This window comes from Bicyclus anynana, chromosome 6 (assembly GCF_947172395.1).
Source record: "Bicyclus anynana chromosome 6, ilBicAnyn1.1, whole genome shotgun sequence".
Classification (NCBI taxonomy): domain Eukaryota; kingdom Metazoa; phylum Arthropoda; class Insecta; order Lepidoptera; family Nymphalidae; genus Bicyclus; species Bicyclus anynana.
In genome coordinates, this window is record NC_069088.1 from 13,463,593 (window position 1) to 13,479,710 (window position 16,118).

A 16,118-nucleotide genomic window follows, 5' to 3' on the forward strand; every position below is an offset into this window, starting at 1 on the left:
GAAAATAAACATGTTTTTACTTTGTAATGTTAACAATATACGAGTATTTATTAACAGAAAAATGTTAATTTTTAATTATATTTTATTGTTAATACCAACATTGTTATCTAGCCGCAAAGAAGTGCAGCTTGTGCTACACTAGTACTAAGATATCTGAATTATGTACCTACCTAAATACTTATTCTACTAATATTATAAACGCGAAAGTTTGTATAGATGTATGTTTGTTACTCTTTAACGCCGCTACTACTGAAGCGATTTAGCTGCAATTTGGAGTAGAAATAGATTTTACTCCGGATTAACACATAGGCTACTTTTTATCCCAGAATAATCCATGGTTCCCGAGGGATTTGTGAAAAACTAAATTCCACGTGGACAAAGTCGCGGGCGTCCGCTAGTAAAATATAACGAAGCACACTGCAGGAAGAAATACATGCCCATCACATGAATATTTTCCATGTGTGTAAATTGTATAAGATCTTCTACATAGTATTTCAATACTCTAGGTTTAAATTGGCGATATTTTTTAAAAACACTTCGAGACTGAAATTGTTAATTACTTGCAATATGTACAACAAAATTTCCTAAATAAACTCTCCCATTTAGAGCATTTAGAGTGCATCATAATTAGCAACAACTCAGTAATAACATGTCTAAAAGCTTTTAAAATTTGCATAACCTATCTCACGGATTCCCCATCAACACTGATACATGAGGGTTGGTAAAGCTTTTTCTCCGAGAAATTATGACAGATGAAATCCGAAAGCGAAGATTTTCGAGTTTAGGCTTACGTGACGGAGACGACTCGAATCCCTTAAGCCTTCTTGCCCTTATAGAACGAATGTAACGAGAGAATTTCTCAGTAGATATTTAGATACATGTCATCAAAACAATACTACGAGCATCTATTGTCTTTAGTAACATAAAGTATTATATGTTTTGCGTATGGCAATATATAATGTACTTTTAATAACTGCCTCGATGTAATAAATCACGAAGACTTCGGTTCGAGGCATGGACGGACTGTGAAATATGAGATTTGGCTCAATATTGAGCTCTACAAGTGTCTGAATGACGTGATAGTCTAAGCACCCAAATCCCTAAAGTAAGTTGACTTGATGATGATTTGGTTAAGTATGTTTTGGTTTATATTATTCATCAGCATCATTAACAGCCGATGTCCAGCGCTGGACTTAGGCCTCTTGCATGGACTTCCAAACAAAACGGTCTCCAACCGCCAGCACCCAGTGGTCCCATGCAAACCCGCTTCATGTCGAACTTTGTGGCCTGCCCATTGCCACTTCATCTTTGCAACTCGCTGAACTATTTCAATGATTTTAATGCGTTTGCAGATCTTCTCATTTCTGACTCAACCACGTAGAGAAAATCCAAGCATACCTCGCTCCATCGCCCGCTGACTGACTTTGACCTTGAACCTTCTAATAAGGCCCATACCAGCGACCAAGTCTCGAATTCTCAGGTCATTACTTGTAACACGCACTGTTCGAAGACTTTATTTTATTTTATTTTATTTTGGCAAAAACAGTCATTACAAAACAATAATAAACTAGTAAGAAAATACAATCACAATAGACAATAATTGCCGAAAAAGTACTTATTATTATTACGCTATTGGTAATTTCTTAATTTCGAAATACCACAAATTAACATTATTTCAGTATAACGCTTACAATTTTATCACACATAACTTAAGTAAGTAAATTGTTCCTTTATTAATATTTTATTCATCCAAATGCCGACCAACGTAGATAAACTATACTTATCGATTTATTTTAATAATTAAATAAACATCGTCCAATATAATATTGGATGATGGATATTAAACAATATTCGAGTTTTCGTTTGATGCTGATAAAATAATTTACCCAACTCCAATACAAACATAGTAATGGGAAAATAAAATAATGCCGGAGCCAGGAATATTTAGACTGAAAACGCAAGCTCAATAGGCGGTGTGGTGCAAACAAAACTGCACGTAAAGCAAAATTTATTTACAGGTCTGAATTTATTAGGAAACTTTATTTTTGATTATATATTAGATTTTTAGTATTACTTTGATGCTGCCAGTTTAACTTTTATCATTTAAAGATCCAGGGAAAAAAGATAAACTTTTCTCAAAGGTATTAGTACCAGTCAGTCATAGCCAGAAACGCTATATATAAAACCTAAACGTGCGTCTGCCCATGCTCCTACCATACGAGTTAGTACGGTGTAGTATATAGAATGTAGAAGACAGTCTTATGGTAATAAGTAAACAACGACTCTATAGATGCATTTGACTAGGCCGCACTATAATAATAATAATAATTATTATTGTTTATTTGCAAGAATACAACATTCCACTAAATTAATAGTGTGCAAATATAAAAAATACAAATAGTCACAATTACCAAATTAAATGAAATGAGATTAGGAAAAAGATAAATACAGTCACAATTACTAATTAAATTAAATAAAATTACAAACAAAAAAGAAAAAATAACACCAATACTATATATACTGTTAAACCGTTGTGGTGGCTTTGTGAGGTAACTGGTGACAAAGAGACCCTCTCTGTAACTACAAGTTAATTGTGTGTATAAATTAAATACTGTGTCCAACAGAAACACTTCCTCATTAAGGCACGGGAGTGTTACACCACTGATTAATTTACTCTTTCATACCCTGAACCAGGACTCGAATTTAAGACCTCATGATCTGTAGAGAAACTGGTTAACCATTCGATAACGAGGCATAAATGGATGAAGGAGAAATGCAGTACCAAAAACTAATGAAATCATATCAAGCTTATAATCTATACTTATAATAAAACTGGTCGAATTCTATACATTTAGTAGCAATTTGAGATTTTACTTATACCATTAATAACAACAAACGTTAGCGTGGCATAAAAGACGTCAGCGTCATCTAAAATCTATACTTATAATACGAATTCAGTACATTCTGTACATTGAAGATATTTTGAAAATACTTGTTAGGGGGCTTTATAAAATCGATACTGAAGCTAAAAATATTTTTTCGATTTTTTGTCTGTCTGTCTGTCCGTTTTTTTTTTTGTTATTCGGACATCACGCTGAAACTATTGAATGAATTCAAATGAAACTTGGCATGGTTTAAGACCATAATACGGAAAAGGTTATAGGATACTTTTTATTGCGAAAATATAAGTGGTGAAATAGGGCTTGAAAATTTACATTGATTTCCGCTAGTCACAGATAAAAATTAATGAAACCGCTTTCGCTTGTCACTTGTACCCAAACAGCGGAGGTTAGTTTTAGGTAAATACGCTGACGCTGGCGAGCAAATACGCTGACGAAGGGCACACCTCGCTATATCCTGGATATACTTTTTATCTGTCACTGACAGTCCAAAGGACGGCCTTTAAGTGAACCCTTTGATAATGTCGACTTTGAATGTGGACCTTTTTGTGGGACATTTTACTGGTATCTGCATGTTGTTTAACATAACGCCTGGGAAATTATAATAGCTGAATACAAAAAATGCGGACGTGAATTTATTAGGTTGTCTGCATAACTTGTTTCTTTGAGTATGAGGATTGTCATCTATCAAAAAATCACCCAAAAACCGGAGCATCCTCAAGAGATATGGTCCAGGTCTGGCCGTGGCTAGTTACCACGCTACCGGCAAAGACGTACCGCCAAGCGATTTAGCGTTCCGGTACGATGTCGTGTAGAAACCGAAATGGGGTGTGGATTTAATCCTCCTCCTAACAAGTTAGCCCGCTTCCATCTTAGATTGCATCATCACTTACCATCAGGTGAGATTGTAGTCAAAGGCTAACTTGTATAGAAAAAAAAAAGATATTTGACTACGCTTCGATGCGAAGTGATGTAAACAGAAACGCATCCACAGGGGTTCGATTGCCACAACTGGGAAATTTTTGTGTGATGTGTGGTGGGCATTTTCAGTGTCTGGGATGTATTTATAAAATTCAAAATTAATTTTCAATTATGTTTACAAGCAATTATGAAACGTCAAGTTACGTCATAATTTAATTTAGTGCAGCTAATAGTCGAAAACTTAAAATTAAAGTTACGAGAGTTACGAGAAAAACCCACAAACAACAAACTCAGCCAAGGTTTATTTTTTTTGTTTACCACCATTTATATAAGTGTTTATACATATATATACACATTATATAAGTATTTATATGTAGTGTATAAATATATTATATGATAAAATCCACTATCATAGTACCCATAGCACAGGCTTACTTTCGGCCTAAGTAGTAAGTAGATGTGTGTAGAAGTATATTTATTTATTAATATAACATTAATAAACATCTCCTGAGGTTTCGAGGTAAAACGTGCATATACCTAGTATTTTCTGTCGGATCTGAGTGGCGTTGTCGCTTCGATTCGTCGGTTATTCGCGGATAATACCTAAATAAATCAATAAGTCACTGCAAAAGTAACAATTGCAAATATTAGAAGAGGTTTTTATGCATTCACCAACCCAGACCAGAAAGAAAAACGTTCAACCAAGCCAACAACTCAGCCTACCAATGCTACCAAATCAGCGTTTCATAGCAAATATAAAAAGAACACCGCACCCGTATACACAAATGACGTAAAATAAGCTTGGTTAAACGCAGAGCACTCGTGAGAGATCATCCGTCAGAGCGAACACTAGATGCCAAGTCAGCTAACAGAGACGAGAGGGCGACGTCAGGCCCTCAGTTTGACGACTACATCCCGAAATTCGGGAACAAAAATGACACGCAAGTGATATTTAAAGATGGTACTCGTTGCCTAAAACTGTGTTCTTTATATATTCACAACTGTTGCTTTTGTCGCAATATATTATGTTAGTCAGGGATCCTTAGAACATTTTGTACATCTGATTACTAACAAGCTAATTTTTCGTGAGTAGCTTCATCTCGATGAAACGATGAACTATTTTATTTTCGAAAATTCTGGTAGCTAACTGAGTTACCAGGAAACGAAAATATCAGAGCGTCGGAACGAGATGATGTACCACGCAATTTTTGGAAATTGTGTAATCAACAGTAAAAAAAACAGCTGGTCAGTAACAACTTTTAATAACCTGACCTATTGATACAATCATACAAGTTGGGAGGAGGGTAGAGTAACAAAAGTTGTTACTAACTCAGTTAGCTACCAGAATCAAGAATTTGTTATACTCGTAAAAGCGAATGTTTGTTTGTTCTCAATCACGCTAGAACGGCTGAACGAATCTGGATGAACTTTTGCGCAGATATAGATTAAAGTCTGGAATAGCACATATACTTTTATCGCTAAATCCTTCGGTAAGCGATCTACGTTGGTGAAACTGCAGAATACAGCTAGTTTTTTTTATTATTTACAAATTAGACCTTGACTACAATCTCACCTGATGGTAAGTGATGATGCAATCTAAAGCGGGCTAACTTGTTAGGAGGAGGATGAAAATCCACACCGCTTTCGGTTTCTACACGGCATCGTACCGGAACTATAAAGCGGTACGTCTTTGCCGGTAGGGTGGTAACTAGTCACAGCCAAAGCCTCCCACCAGCCAGACCTGCACTAATTAAGAAAATCTCAATCGGCCCAGCCGGGAATCGAACCCAGGCCTTCCGTCTTGTAAAGTCACCACGCATACCACTGCGCCACGTAGACCGTCGCGCGTTTCTAGCATGTAAGCTTAACGTACGAAATAAAATGGTGGATTAATTAATCTCCGACGTACCTATGTAGTTTTTCTCAAATCTTTTTAATACCATTATTTGGCAAGCATAAGAAAAATATTTAACCTGTCAACTGTTTGCCAAATGGATACCAATATACACTAACCAATTTGAAAATTCGCCAAGAATTTCGAACATGTTTTTAAATCATTACTTTCGTAGGAAAGACATTACGAATATAGCCGTATTCATTTGCTTTGTCCGCAATTTGTATGAATTTATTTGTATGGAAGTAGGTACTCATGGGTATATTTTCTTCCACTAATTTATTTTATTTCTAAAACTGAGTAAAGTAACATACTGGCATACAATTTTTGTTGCCTCGCTTTTTTAATTTTGCTTTATCATTAATTACTTCTTATATGTTAATTTTTTCATTATTTTTTCGCTTTATTAAACACTAGGTTTCATCCGCGTGGTTCCTATTCCCGCAGAAACACGGGGATAATATATATAGATAAATGGGTTTAACTTTCGATAGATACCGAAAAATAACACGTTAAATTGTAATCAGTATCTTCAGTTCACAATATGATGGCAGATTATAATATCACGATTAAAAGATTATAAACTTTTTACAAGCTAACGGTGACATATAGATATCCATTCTTCGTCTTAAGATTTATTTAAAAGCCAATCGTTCTAACTGTGTGATGTACTTTCGTTACACCGTCCAAGTTACGGTTGGTAACACATTTACTATTGAAAAGCAAAGTTGTGCAAGTTGTGCGTATTCAGAGCGAGCAACCCGTGAAAAGGCACGGACATGTTGCGGTCACCCTCACTGGCTAATGAAAATTCTTTGCGCAAACATTTGGACGGCGGCGGCGGGTCTAGGCGTGACAAGTTCAGCCCAATTGATTACCTTACTGGTAAGGGCGACTAGAAAATCATTATCTAATGTCTGTTAAACTTATATGTAATTAAATAAAATCAAAGTTTAATTAAAGCAGATTTAATTTTGAGCATTTAAAAGTCAACTTTATTTGTTTGTCAAAATTTAAAATTCATTTATTTCAAGTAAACTCAGTTTACAAGTACGTTTGATACGTCAGTTGACTATTTGTAGAGATTCTATCACCGGTTCGGAGGGCAGATTCTGCTGAAAGGAAACCGGCAAGAAACTCAACAGTTGCTCTTCATACAATATATACAATATATACAAAAATCATACAATATATACAATTGATGGCAAATTTCTTGTAGTTTTACTTCCTGTGTGAAGGTGGAAGCTGATCCAACGGCCTTCAGGCATCTTTATCATTAAGGAACTCATCAATGGTGTAGTAACCTCGACTAAGCAAATGTTTTTTAACACGTTGCTTAAAGCTATGCATTGGCAGGTCCATCGGCAGGTAGTAATGGCTGTACTCGCTCGGAAGGCAAAAGATCTGAACAAAAAAAAAAAAAAACATACATACAGCCGAACGTAGAACCTCCTCCTTTTTGGAAGTCGGTTAAAAATGTGGCTTATAATTATGTATTTTTTATATTTTTGACTGCATTCTCATGAGAAACATGATATATTTTACATATATAGTAAAATAATTAAGATCGGAGTTGAATTTTGATCGAATCATCGGTACCCCCCTCTCCATGGGCCGATATCAAATGGATAGCATGGTGCCCCTTGGAAGAAGCAAAATTCAAGCAAAATTCGAAACATCGAAGGGGTTTTAAGGGTTTGGAATGACGGCCATGAGCCAGAAAGTGCAATGTTGGGCGAACTAACGACAACAAATAGATCACAGGGATGTTGGATGTTCCTATAGAAGGTCTGTCTCCCATCTTGCAGTGATCAGCCATCAGTTGAGATAGCTGACAATATTGTAAGTAAATTAAGCATACAAGTTAATCAGGTAAAACTAGCATCTGTTAAAAAACCTTAAGAACGGATTCAACTCAACAATATGCTTCAAGAATAGGCAGTTAAATAAAAATCTTTGGGATTTCGCCAAAGAGTCTTTATTCAAGAATCAAGGAGGGTGCCGCAACTGCCACATGACGACTTGAGTTTATGTGGCTCGTGTAATTTGACGGTCGGCTATAAGGAAAGTTTTATTTTATAGAGACTACCCAGACGATAGTTTACTCCCTGTTTTATTGCCTTATTAACATACACTACGGTGGTTTACGGCATATTTATATTAAAGTTAAATGAAGATAATACAAAAAAAATATATAATACGGATTTAAGGAGGTTGTACTTGATCATCAGCGCGTTTTTAATGAGGGTGATGCAACGGTATTTTATACTAGAGACTAGCGAATGCCCGCGACTTCGCCCGCGTGAAACCTCCACTCCAACTCCACCCCTACCCCACCACTACGCTACCTTACCCTATCCTACCCCTATCCTACCCCTAGCCTACCCCTACCCTACCCTAACCCTACTCCTACCAATGTATAATTTTTTTCTGTCATCAGATCCTTCTACTGACAATAACAAACACATAAAAAATAGCAGCGCATCAAAACCTAGACGGACAAATGTGCATAATTTTCTTAATTTCATTTAGTCGCTTATTAAACAACGAAAGTTATTTAAACACATAATCTCTAAATATTGTCTACAATGTCGAGTTCGTGTTTAGGAAGTGTAAAAACAATATTATATACACAATGTAAATAAACACAAAATTGTGCATGTATGCGCTCAGTGAAGTCGCTAAATTCGGATCACTTTTTGCGGTGATTTTGTAGACAAGTAACATATCTCTTGTACATTTTTTTAATATGTGAAATGTGGTTATTGTTTTAATATAAAACTTACTATCACATATGTTAAAATTACAGCATACAAAATACTGGTAATAAGAAAAAAAACAAGATATTTAAAATTTACTTTATTATTTTTTACATTTTCGCCATTGGATAGATATTTTTTTCTTACTCTTCAATGTATATGGAAAGTATAAGAGCTCCAAAGGTAAGCATGTAGATACAGTTGGATTAACATACTCGTATATACTCATTGTTAATTTTAAGTTACAAAAACTTTCACGAGCTTTTTTCATCAATTTATTAACAAACATTTCCATGCGTAAAATTTTAATTAATTTTTCATGTAACGTACATTCACCGGTGCGTGTTCTACCCCCTATTGTTCGGTGCACCAATAATACACGCATGTTCTTTTGTACGCTAGTTGCCACACCATCCCTCACGCTTCGTCATTTGTACTGGCGGACTGGGAGCCTGCGAAAACCAGACTTACCTCATTCAATATCAATATCAAAGCCTTTATTACTTCTTAACAATAAATTACATAGTTATTTTAAGTTTATTTACTCTATACTATTTTGTGTTAGTGAGTTAGTTAAATGTTTAACAAAATTGCGTTTTTTTACAATTGTTTTTGTTTAATATTAAATGAGTGTTAGAAAGTTATAATTGTTATGTTAGTATAGTAGTTAATAATTAGGTTATGAATCCCTCACTGGGTAAAGGCCTCCTCCAGCTGACACATTTTATTCGTTCTTCATTCTTTTCTGTGTAAAAAACAATTCATTAAATAAGTGGAATTTACGAATTTAAGACTTACCTCATTAAGAGGGCAGAATGGTAGAAGCATAAGTTTGTCAGTTTCTTCTTCTTTCTTCTAAGCCATTGCTACACTTAGCCATGTAATTTGCCGTTGTATGTGGGTCCTTCGGTGTAGTCGCTGAAACCCTCCATTCAGCAATGCTCGCTCTAGACGCTTAGCAGGTCACCCAGATTACTGATAGCCTCATGGCTTTTGTAGGTTGCTCGTTGCTCCGTAACGCCTTTGCATCTTAGGTGAGTTACCAATTATGGAGCTTGGACTGTGGTAGTTTTGGAAAGTAGCAAGTTACAAGGGTCCTAGTTTCACGGACTGTGCTAGTTTTGGAAGGTAGCAATTTCCAAGGGTCCTTCCTAGGTTTCCTAGGTTTCCTAGGTTCAAAGACCCTAAGCCGTCCATGTTTAAAGTGTATATTTTTTTAAATTTCAGCATAATATCATCATACACAAAATTACATTTTATACTAGGACAATTGAAAATCTAATCAAACCCTTAAAATCTGTTATAGCCAGCACTTCCAAACACCATAATTATTTTTATAAATTTATATTATATACATAATATATACATACACAATACACACATTACAACTTAGCCCAAAGCGTACCTATAACCTGTGTTATGGGTACTAAGATAGCGGTTATTATTGTATGTTTATAATATCCATAATACTTATATAATGTATAAAATACACCCATACACTGGAAAACACCCATGCTCATCACACAAATAATATCATTTGTGGGAATCGAACCCACGGCCGTAATAATTGGCTACCAAACTAAATTGACTAAGCATGGATTAAGCATGGACTGATAAACTTTCAGCTTTCATAAAATTAGGTAGGTCTGGCTATTGCAAGCTTATACGCTACGTAGATGTATAGCTCTGATCTACATACTGTAGACGCAGGCTACACAAAAAAGGAGATGAAATTGCGCAACGGAAAATGTTTATACGTGAATTTAATTACGAATACCGTCTTGTCTAGTCTATTTTGCTGAGCTAGCCTTCGAGTTAGTGAATAGCACAGCTGATATTAATGAGGTACAAGTCTTTTTTACGTCCAAAAAGGAGAATAATCTCAATACAGTGTTAATTTTATTACTCGAATATTAAAATATTCGAATAATAATATATATAAACCAGAAAATACTAAATATCACGGGCTAAATATCGCGATATCGTGTCGTATTGTATATTCCTCACTACTATCGTGGTATGTCTTGACTAGTTTCTACAATTTACTTCAGGGATGATAAATACACAAAATAACATTATCAATTATTACTGGAATGATCACTTTACTACTTCTACAGGTATACCGCTGACACTATAAAATGGAAACTAGGATTAATAATCGTAGGCGTCTTGCCTACGATTGTTAATCGGATGCGGAAGCGAATCTCGGACTTGCAACCGATATCAGTAGGGTTGAGGGATCCCTTTACAACTAGTCAATGCTCTCCTTCTCCGCTCGTGTTGACTTCCAGCTAAGTAACTAACAATTCCATGGCCGGACTATACGGATAACTCACCCACTCAATTCCCTCACTTACTGCTAAACTGACTAGATCAGCTCTAGGGTTGCAACTGTATAAACTTGAAAATTTAATTGAATAAACTTAAAAACGCGTGTTGGCTCAGAGATCGTCAACTGACAGATGTCCACAAACAAACAACTGTCAGATAAAGATACATACGTCTTTTTATTGTTACCTCGTAACGAAAACAGGTTTCTAACAGTTATCGCTATCAAATTAGTTACTCTAATCAATGTTATGTTGCCATTATGATCTAATTCTCCGGCTTATACATGTATGTATTGAATGATTAACACTATACTTTGCCTCGTGCCTAATTAATCTAGTGGTTAGCCTACGTATCGTCTGATTTTAAAGTCCAGGGTGGACCAATAAATTATTGGACTATTACTAAACATAAATATTGGACTATTAAGAATATATAAACATCCTCTTTACTTAGTCCGAGATTGGAAAGTGTGTGTACATCCCCGTGCCTTGGACAACGTTGGTTACTTTTATTATCATTAAAATCTTGATAGTCATCGTTACAGAGACAAACAGTATCATTCTAAGCTCGCCAACCCACATTTTAGTAGCATGGTGAGTCTAAGTTTCAAATCCCTTCTCATATTATATAATTCACTTGTAAGTTCAGTTAAACTGTCTGTGTGTCTACTGTGTTTAGAAATAAATTCATACACTAACCTAAAGGCTATCTGCAGATTATTGGTTGACGCTAGTGTAATAGGAATAGGAAATATAATGATAATTGTCTAATTTTTAACAATTATCATTATATTTCAGCCAATTTACATAAAATCTTTACCTAAAGCTTTCTCATGAGTCTGTCCATCCATTGGTGATTTTATGAAAATCAGTTCAACAGTATTTGAGTTTACAAACAAATAGACACCTGGGAGGCTTTGTTTACATTATGTAATGATAAACACGTCGTCAAATAGTTTGCAATCAACGCTAACAGTAAAGCAAACTTCAGACGATAGGTCATTAGTAATCGATAATGAGCGGTACGTGCTTAATGCGTACCGAAGTCGACCTAATTGGATTTGCAAACCAATTAATGCTGAATATATGCTCTATTATACGCACACAATGATGTAAAATCAATGCGGACGCTTTCAGTGCCACCCGATTAGTTTCTGGTGATGGATTGTGACCACCTTACAACCACTAACGAACTGATGGGATGCATAACTACGTAATTATAACACAACTAACATACTTAAATATATGAGTCGTCACATTCCACTAAATGCCGTGAATGCTAATTGATTATTGTCTAGTTTTCGATTGTGACCATTTTGTAATGATGACAATTGCATCGTTGGTAATAGTTAACTTAACTTAACACTTTATATCAGTTGTTGTCGGCAAGAAATTTGAGCGTAGCATCTTGGATTGTAGATCATGTATTTAACACAAAACTCCTAATAAAACTTCAGACGATAGGTCATTAGTAAATCAATATCAATAAACTTGGCTGAGTTTGTTGTGGCTCTTCTCTCGGACCAAGGCGATATTCCATCACCATCGCTACGCTACGCTATCGCAAACGCTTCGAAAACTAGATAAAAATGGGAATGACATTTGCTACCGACAGGTCACGTGATCAAGATCTGTCATTTCCATACATTTATCTACTTTTCGAAGTGTTTGCGATAGCGTAGGGTAGCGATGGTGATGGAATGTGACCACCTTACAACCAGTCATTAAGAAATGTCGAGTTGATGAATTTACGACTGAAATGTAGCCAATAAAGTTTATAGAGTTCTATTTAATGTTGTAGGTACATAATATTGCAATAGAAGTAATGTCACGTAACGTGATATTAAATTGCTAATTGATTGTTTTGGTTGATTGCCTCGTTGGTTTGATTGTTATTCATAATATTTGTTTCGCATTTCTATTTCAGATTGATGTGATTTGCTTTTTATAAGCGAAACTCGGTCACATAGGTAGTTTTACTTTTATTAATACACTGATAAATAACAATAAAATCAATATAAACTTCAGACGATAGGCCATTAGTAAATCAATAATGAGCGGTACGTGCTTAATGCGTACCGAAGCCGACCTAATTGGATTTGCAAACCAATTAATGCTGAACATCGGATCATTATGCGTGCTCACAATATCGTAAAGTCAATGCAGATGCGTTCATTGTTAATTGATTAGTTTCTGGAGATTGATTGCGACCACTTTGCCGTAAACGGCGGTCGGCTTTATGGGCCTCTGGGCGTAAAAGGGATTATACTGTGAACAGAACGATTTCTTGTAATAAAGAGGTCCGAATTGAGTCTTTGTATTAACGTAAATAAACACCATTAATATGACAGTTTTGAGGTTTGAGTGGTTTGTTTTAATCATTAATATATCACATAATTATTATTATGATTACTATACTAATAAGTAACTAAGTTGGTTATGAGTTTGTGTCTTGATAAAGCATTTTTGCGGTATCCTCAGAGCTTTTAAGTTAGAGATAGAACTGAAATTCTAGAGGCTTTTTCTAAGTTAGGAGAACACCTCTACACTAAAGTAACTACTCCTCACTTAGGTTATTGATTCATTCTTGACTAAATGATTGATTAACTTAGTTCATTCATGGTTTATCGGCGTTACATTATGTTATTCAATTATAATGAACCTTTCCAATGGTGGAAGAATTTTCAAAATCAGTCAAGTAATTTTGCGACCTATCCTACTAATATTATAAACGCGAAAGTTTGTATGGATGTTTGGATGTTTGTTACTCTTTAACGCCGCTACTACTGAAGCGATTTGGCTGAATTTTGGAATGGAAATAGATTAACACATAGACTTACTCTGGATTAACACATAGACTGCTTTTTATCCCGAAAAAATCAATGGTTTCTCTAGATTTGCGAAAACTGATGATTTTGATGACGTGAATTTTTGACGCCTCGACTATTGAACCGAATTAGCTGAAATTTGGTATTGAGATGGGTTAACGTATAGGCTTCTTTATACTGGAAAAATCCATGGTTCTCGAGGGGTTTGTAACTAAATTCCACGAGACGAAGTCGCGGGCGTCCCGTAGTTAGTAATAAAGAAACAAAAATCAAATCATTGTATATTACTGTAGATTAATAAACGATAACAAATAATTAGAGGTTACAAATGATAAACCGTATCTAACGTATTTATTTCGTACCGAAATTAACCAAGTCGGATTTCTGAACTAATTAATTCACAATACGGTAAAGTCAATGCGGATGCGTTCATTGCTAATTGATTAGTTTCTGGACGTTGATTGCAACCATCTTGTGGGTAATGGCAATCTGGTTTATGGACCGAAGAATGGAATATAGCCTAGATTGTATTACTATAGATCATGAATGGCCTAATGGTCAGTGTACCTAACCACTAACGAATGTTTATTATATTAGTCCAATTTGGCGTGGCAAGCCTGTCTGCCTCATTGATCCAGCGGTTAATCTATGTGACTTCGATTTAAATGACCTGGGCCTGTGGCAAGTCGATTCTCTTTCTACAAACGTTTCGAAAATTAAAAAAATGTGTGAAAAATTACTGTCACCTTCGACAGGTCACGTGATCAAATTGTCGATCGGATCTGTCATTCCCATACACTTTGTTAGTGTTCGAAGCGTTAGCGTTTGTAGAAAGAGAGTCTACGTGCCACATGGCTACAAGCCTGGAGTCCTGGATCGGGCTATGAAATAGTCTTCCATTTTCGAAAAAAATCGTAGTAGCTACCCGAATTTACCAAAATTCGGGTAGCTACTACGATTTTTTCGAGCTTAGACTCGCGTACCTCAAAGAGCACGTTACGCCGTCCCAATCAATATCTCTAGCATATATTCTGATAGTGTTATGTTACAAAGTAAAACATTATCACTATAAAACCTCCTTATTTTGGCTTTATTTTCAATATGTTTGAGTATCTCAGAATACACACACAAACACACACATAATTGGTGTGCTCAAAAATAATATATTGCTCCAGCTTTTTTGTTAGTTACAAGATGATTATTTACATTATATCAATGTTTTGTACCATCAAATCACCTAGCAATAAAAAACAAATGGTAAGATTACATATCGCACATAAAAAAAAAAAGAAAAAGTTTCATAAGGCAGCCTTTACAATTATATCCTATTGTATGACTTTCCTCTACAATTTGTATGTTCATAATAACAGACTATTTTATAAGTGCATTTTAGTTAAACTTACCCGCAATTGCATTTAAACATTTTATTAGCTCTTGTAATTAATAACCACACTATCAATTTCCACTGGAAAATACTGTGTGACCTAAAGTTGCTTCTCCACCTAGTCTGGTCTTAAACAGTTCATTCATCTAAGAATAATATTATGACCATGTAGTTCAGTTATATATTTTGAAAATGTGAAAAATTGCCGTTTAAATCGCTTTTAAGGAAAAGCTTTCAGGGTCTGAATTGTCCAGGTGCATCCTATAGGTCCAGCCTGTTTGTCGGTCTGTCTGTTCACGATAAACTTCAAAACTACATAACGGATTTGCTTGCAAATTTTATCAAGAAATAGAGTGTTTCATGAGGAAAGCTGTACTTACATTATTTGTCGTCAAGGATTTGTTTAATTGAACTACTGTGATAATTGTTGAAAGTCGGAAATTGTTGAAAATCGGAAAATTCAAGCTACTTGGGAGCTTACATTGAATATTTTTTGTAAACTTTGTAAATAAGTATGACCAAATGGTCATAATAAAGACCGGATAGTGGAAATGCACCTCAACACGTACCTAATAATCGATAATTATGTGCCAAGTGCATTTCAAATTATGCCTAAAAGCGTAGGTCAATACATGAGCGTATTGACGAGCTAATACGTACTTTGTGTGTAGCTAAATACGCACTCCGAGCCAAATGGCTAGTAATTATCCCGATCGGCTCGTACTGATGACTTGTTGAACATAGCCATTGTTTATATATTACCGAATTTGCTTCCATTCAAGCTACGAGTATATACCTGTTATATACCTATTACCTTGTAATGTTATATGTTTGGCTCCATTGATACTGAAGCTAACAATGGCACTATTATATATACACTATATATACTATATACACTCTGGTGTATCTTTAACGTACTTTCTGAGGTACGTTCAGCCATTTATACAGCATTGTGTGCAAAAATTGTAACAACAACCCGCACCTGCCGTACTTCCCACCCACATAATGTTGCTAGTTCATTACGCTGTTAAAATTTTCCCTATTTTATAGTAAAAGTTTGAGGCAAAATAGTAAATGATTAAGTGTCTATTCCTTTTTCTGA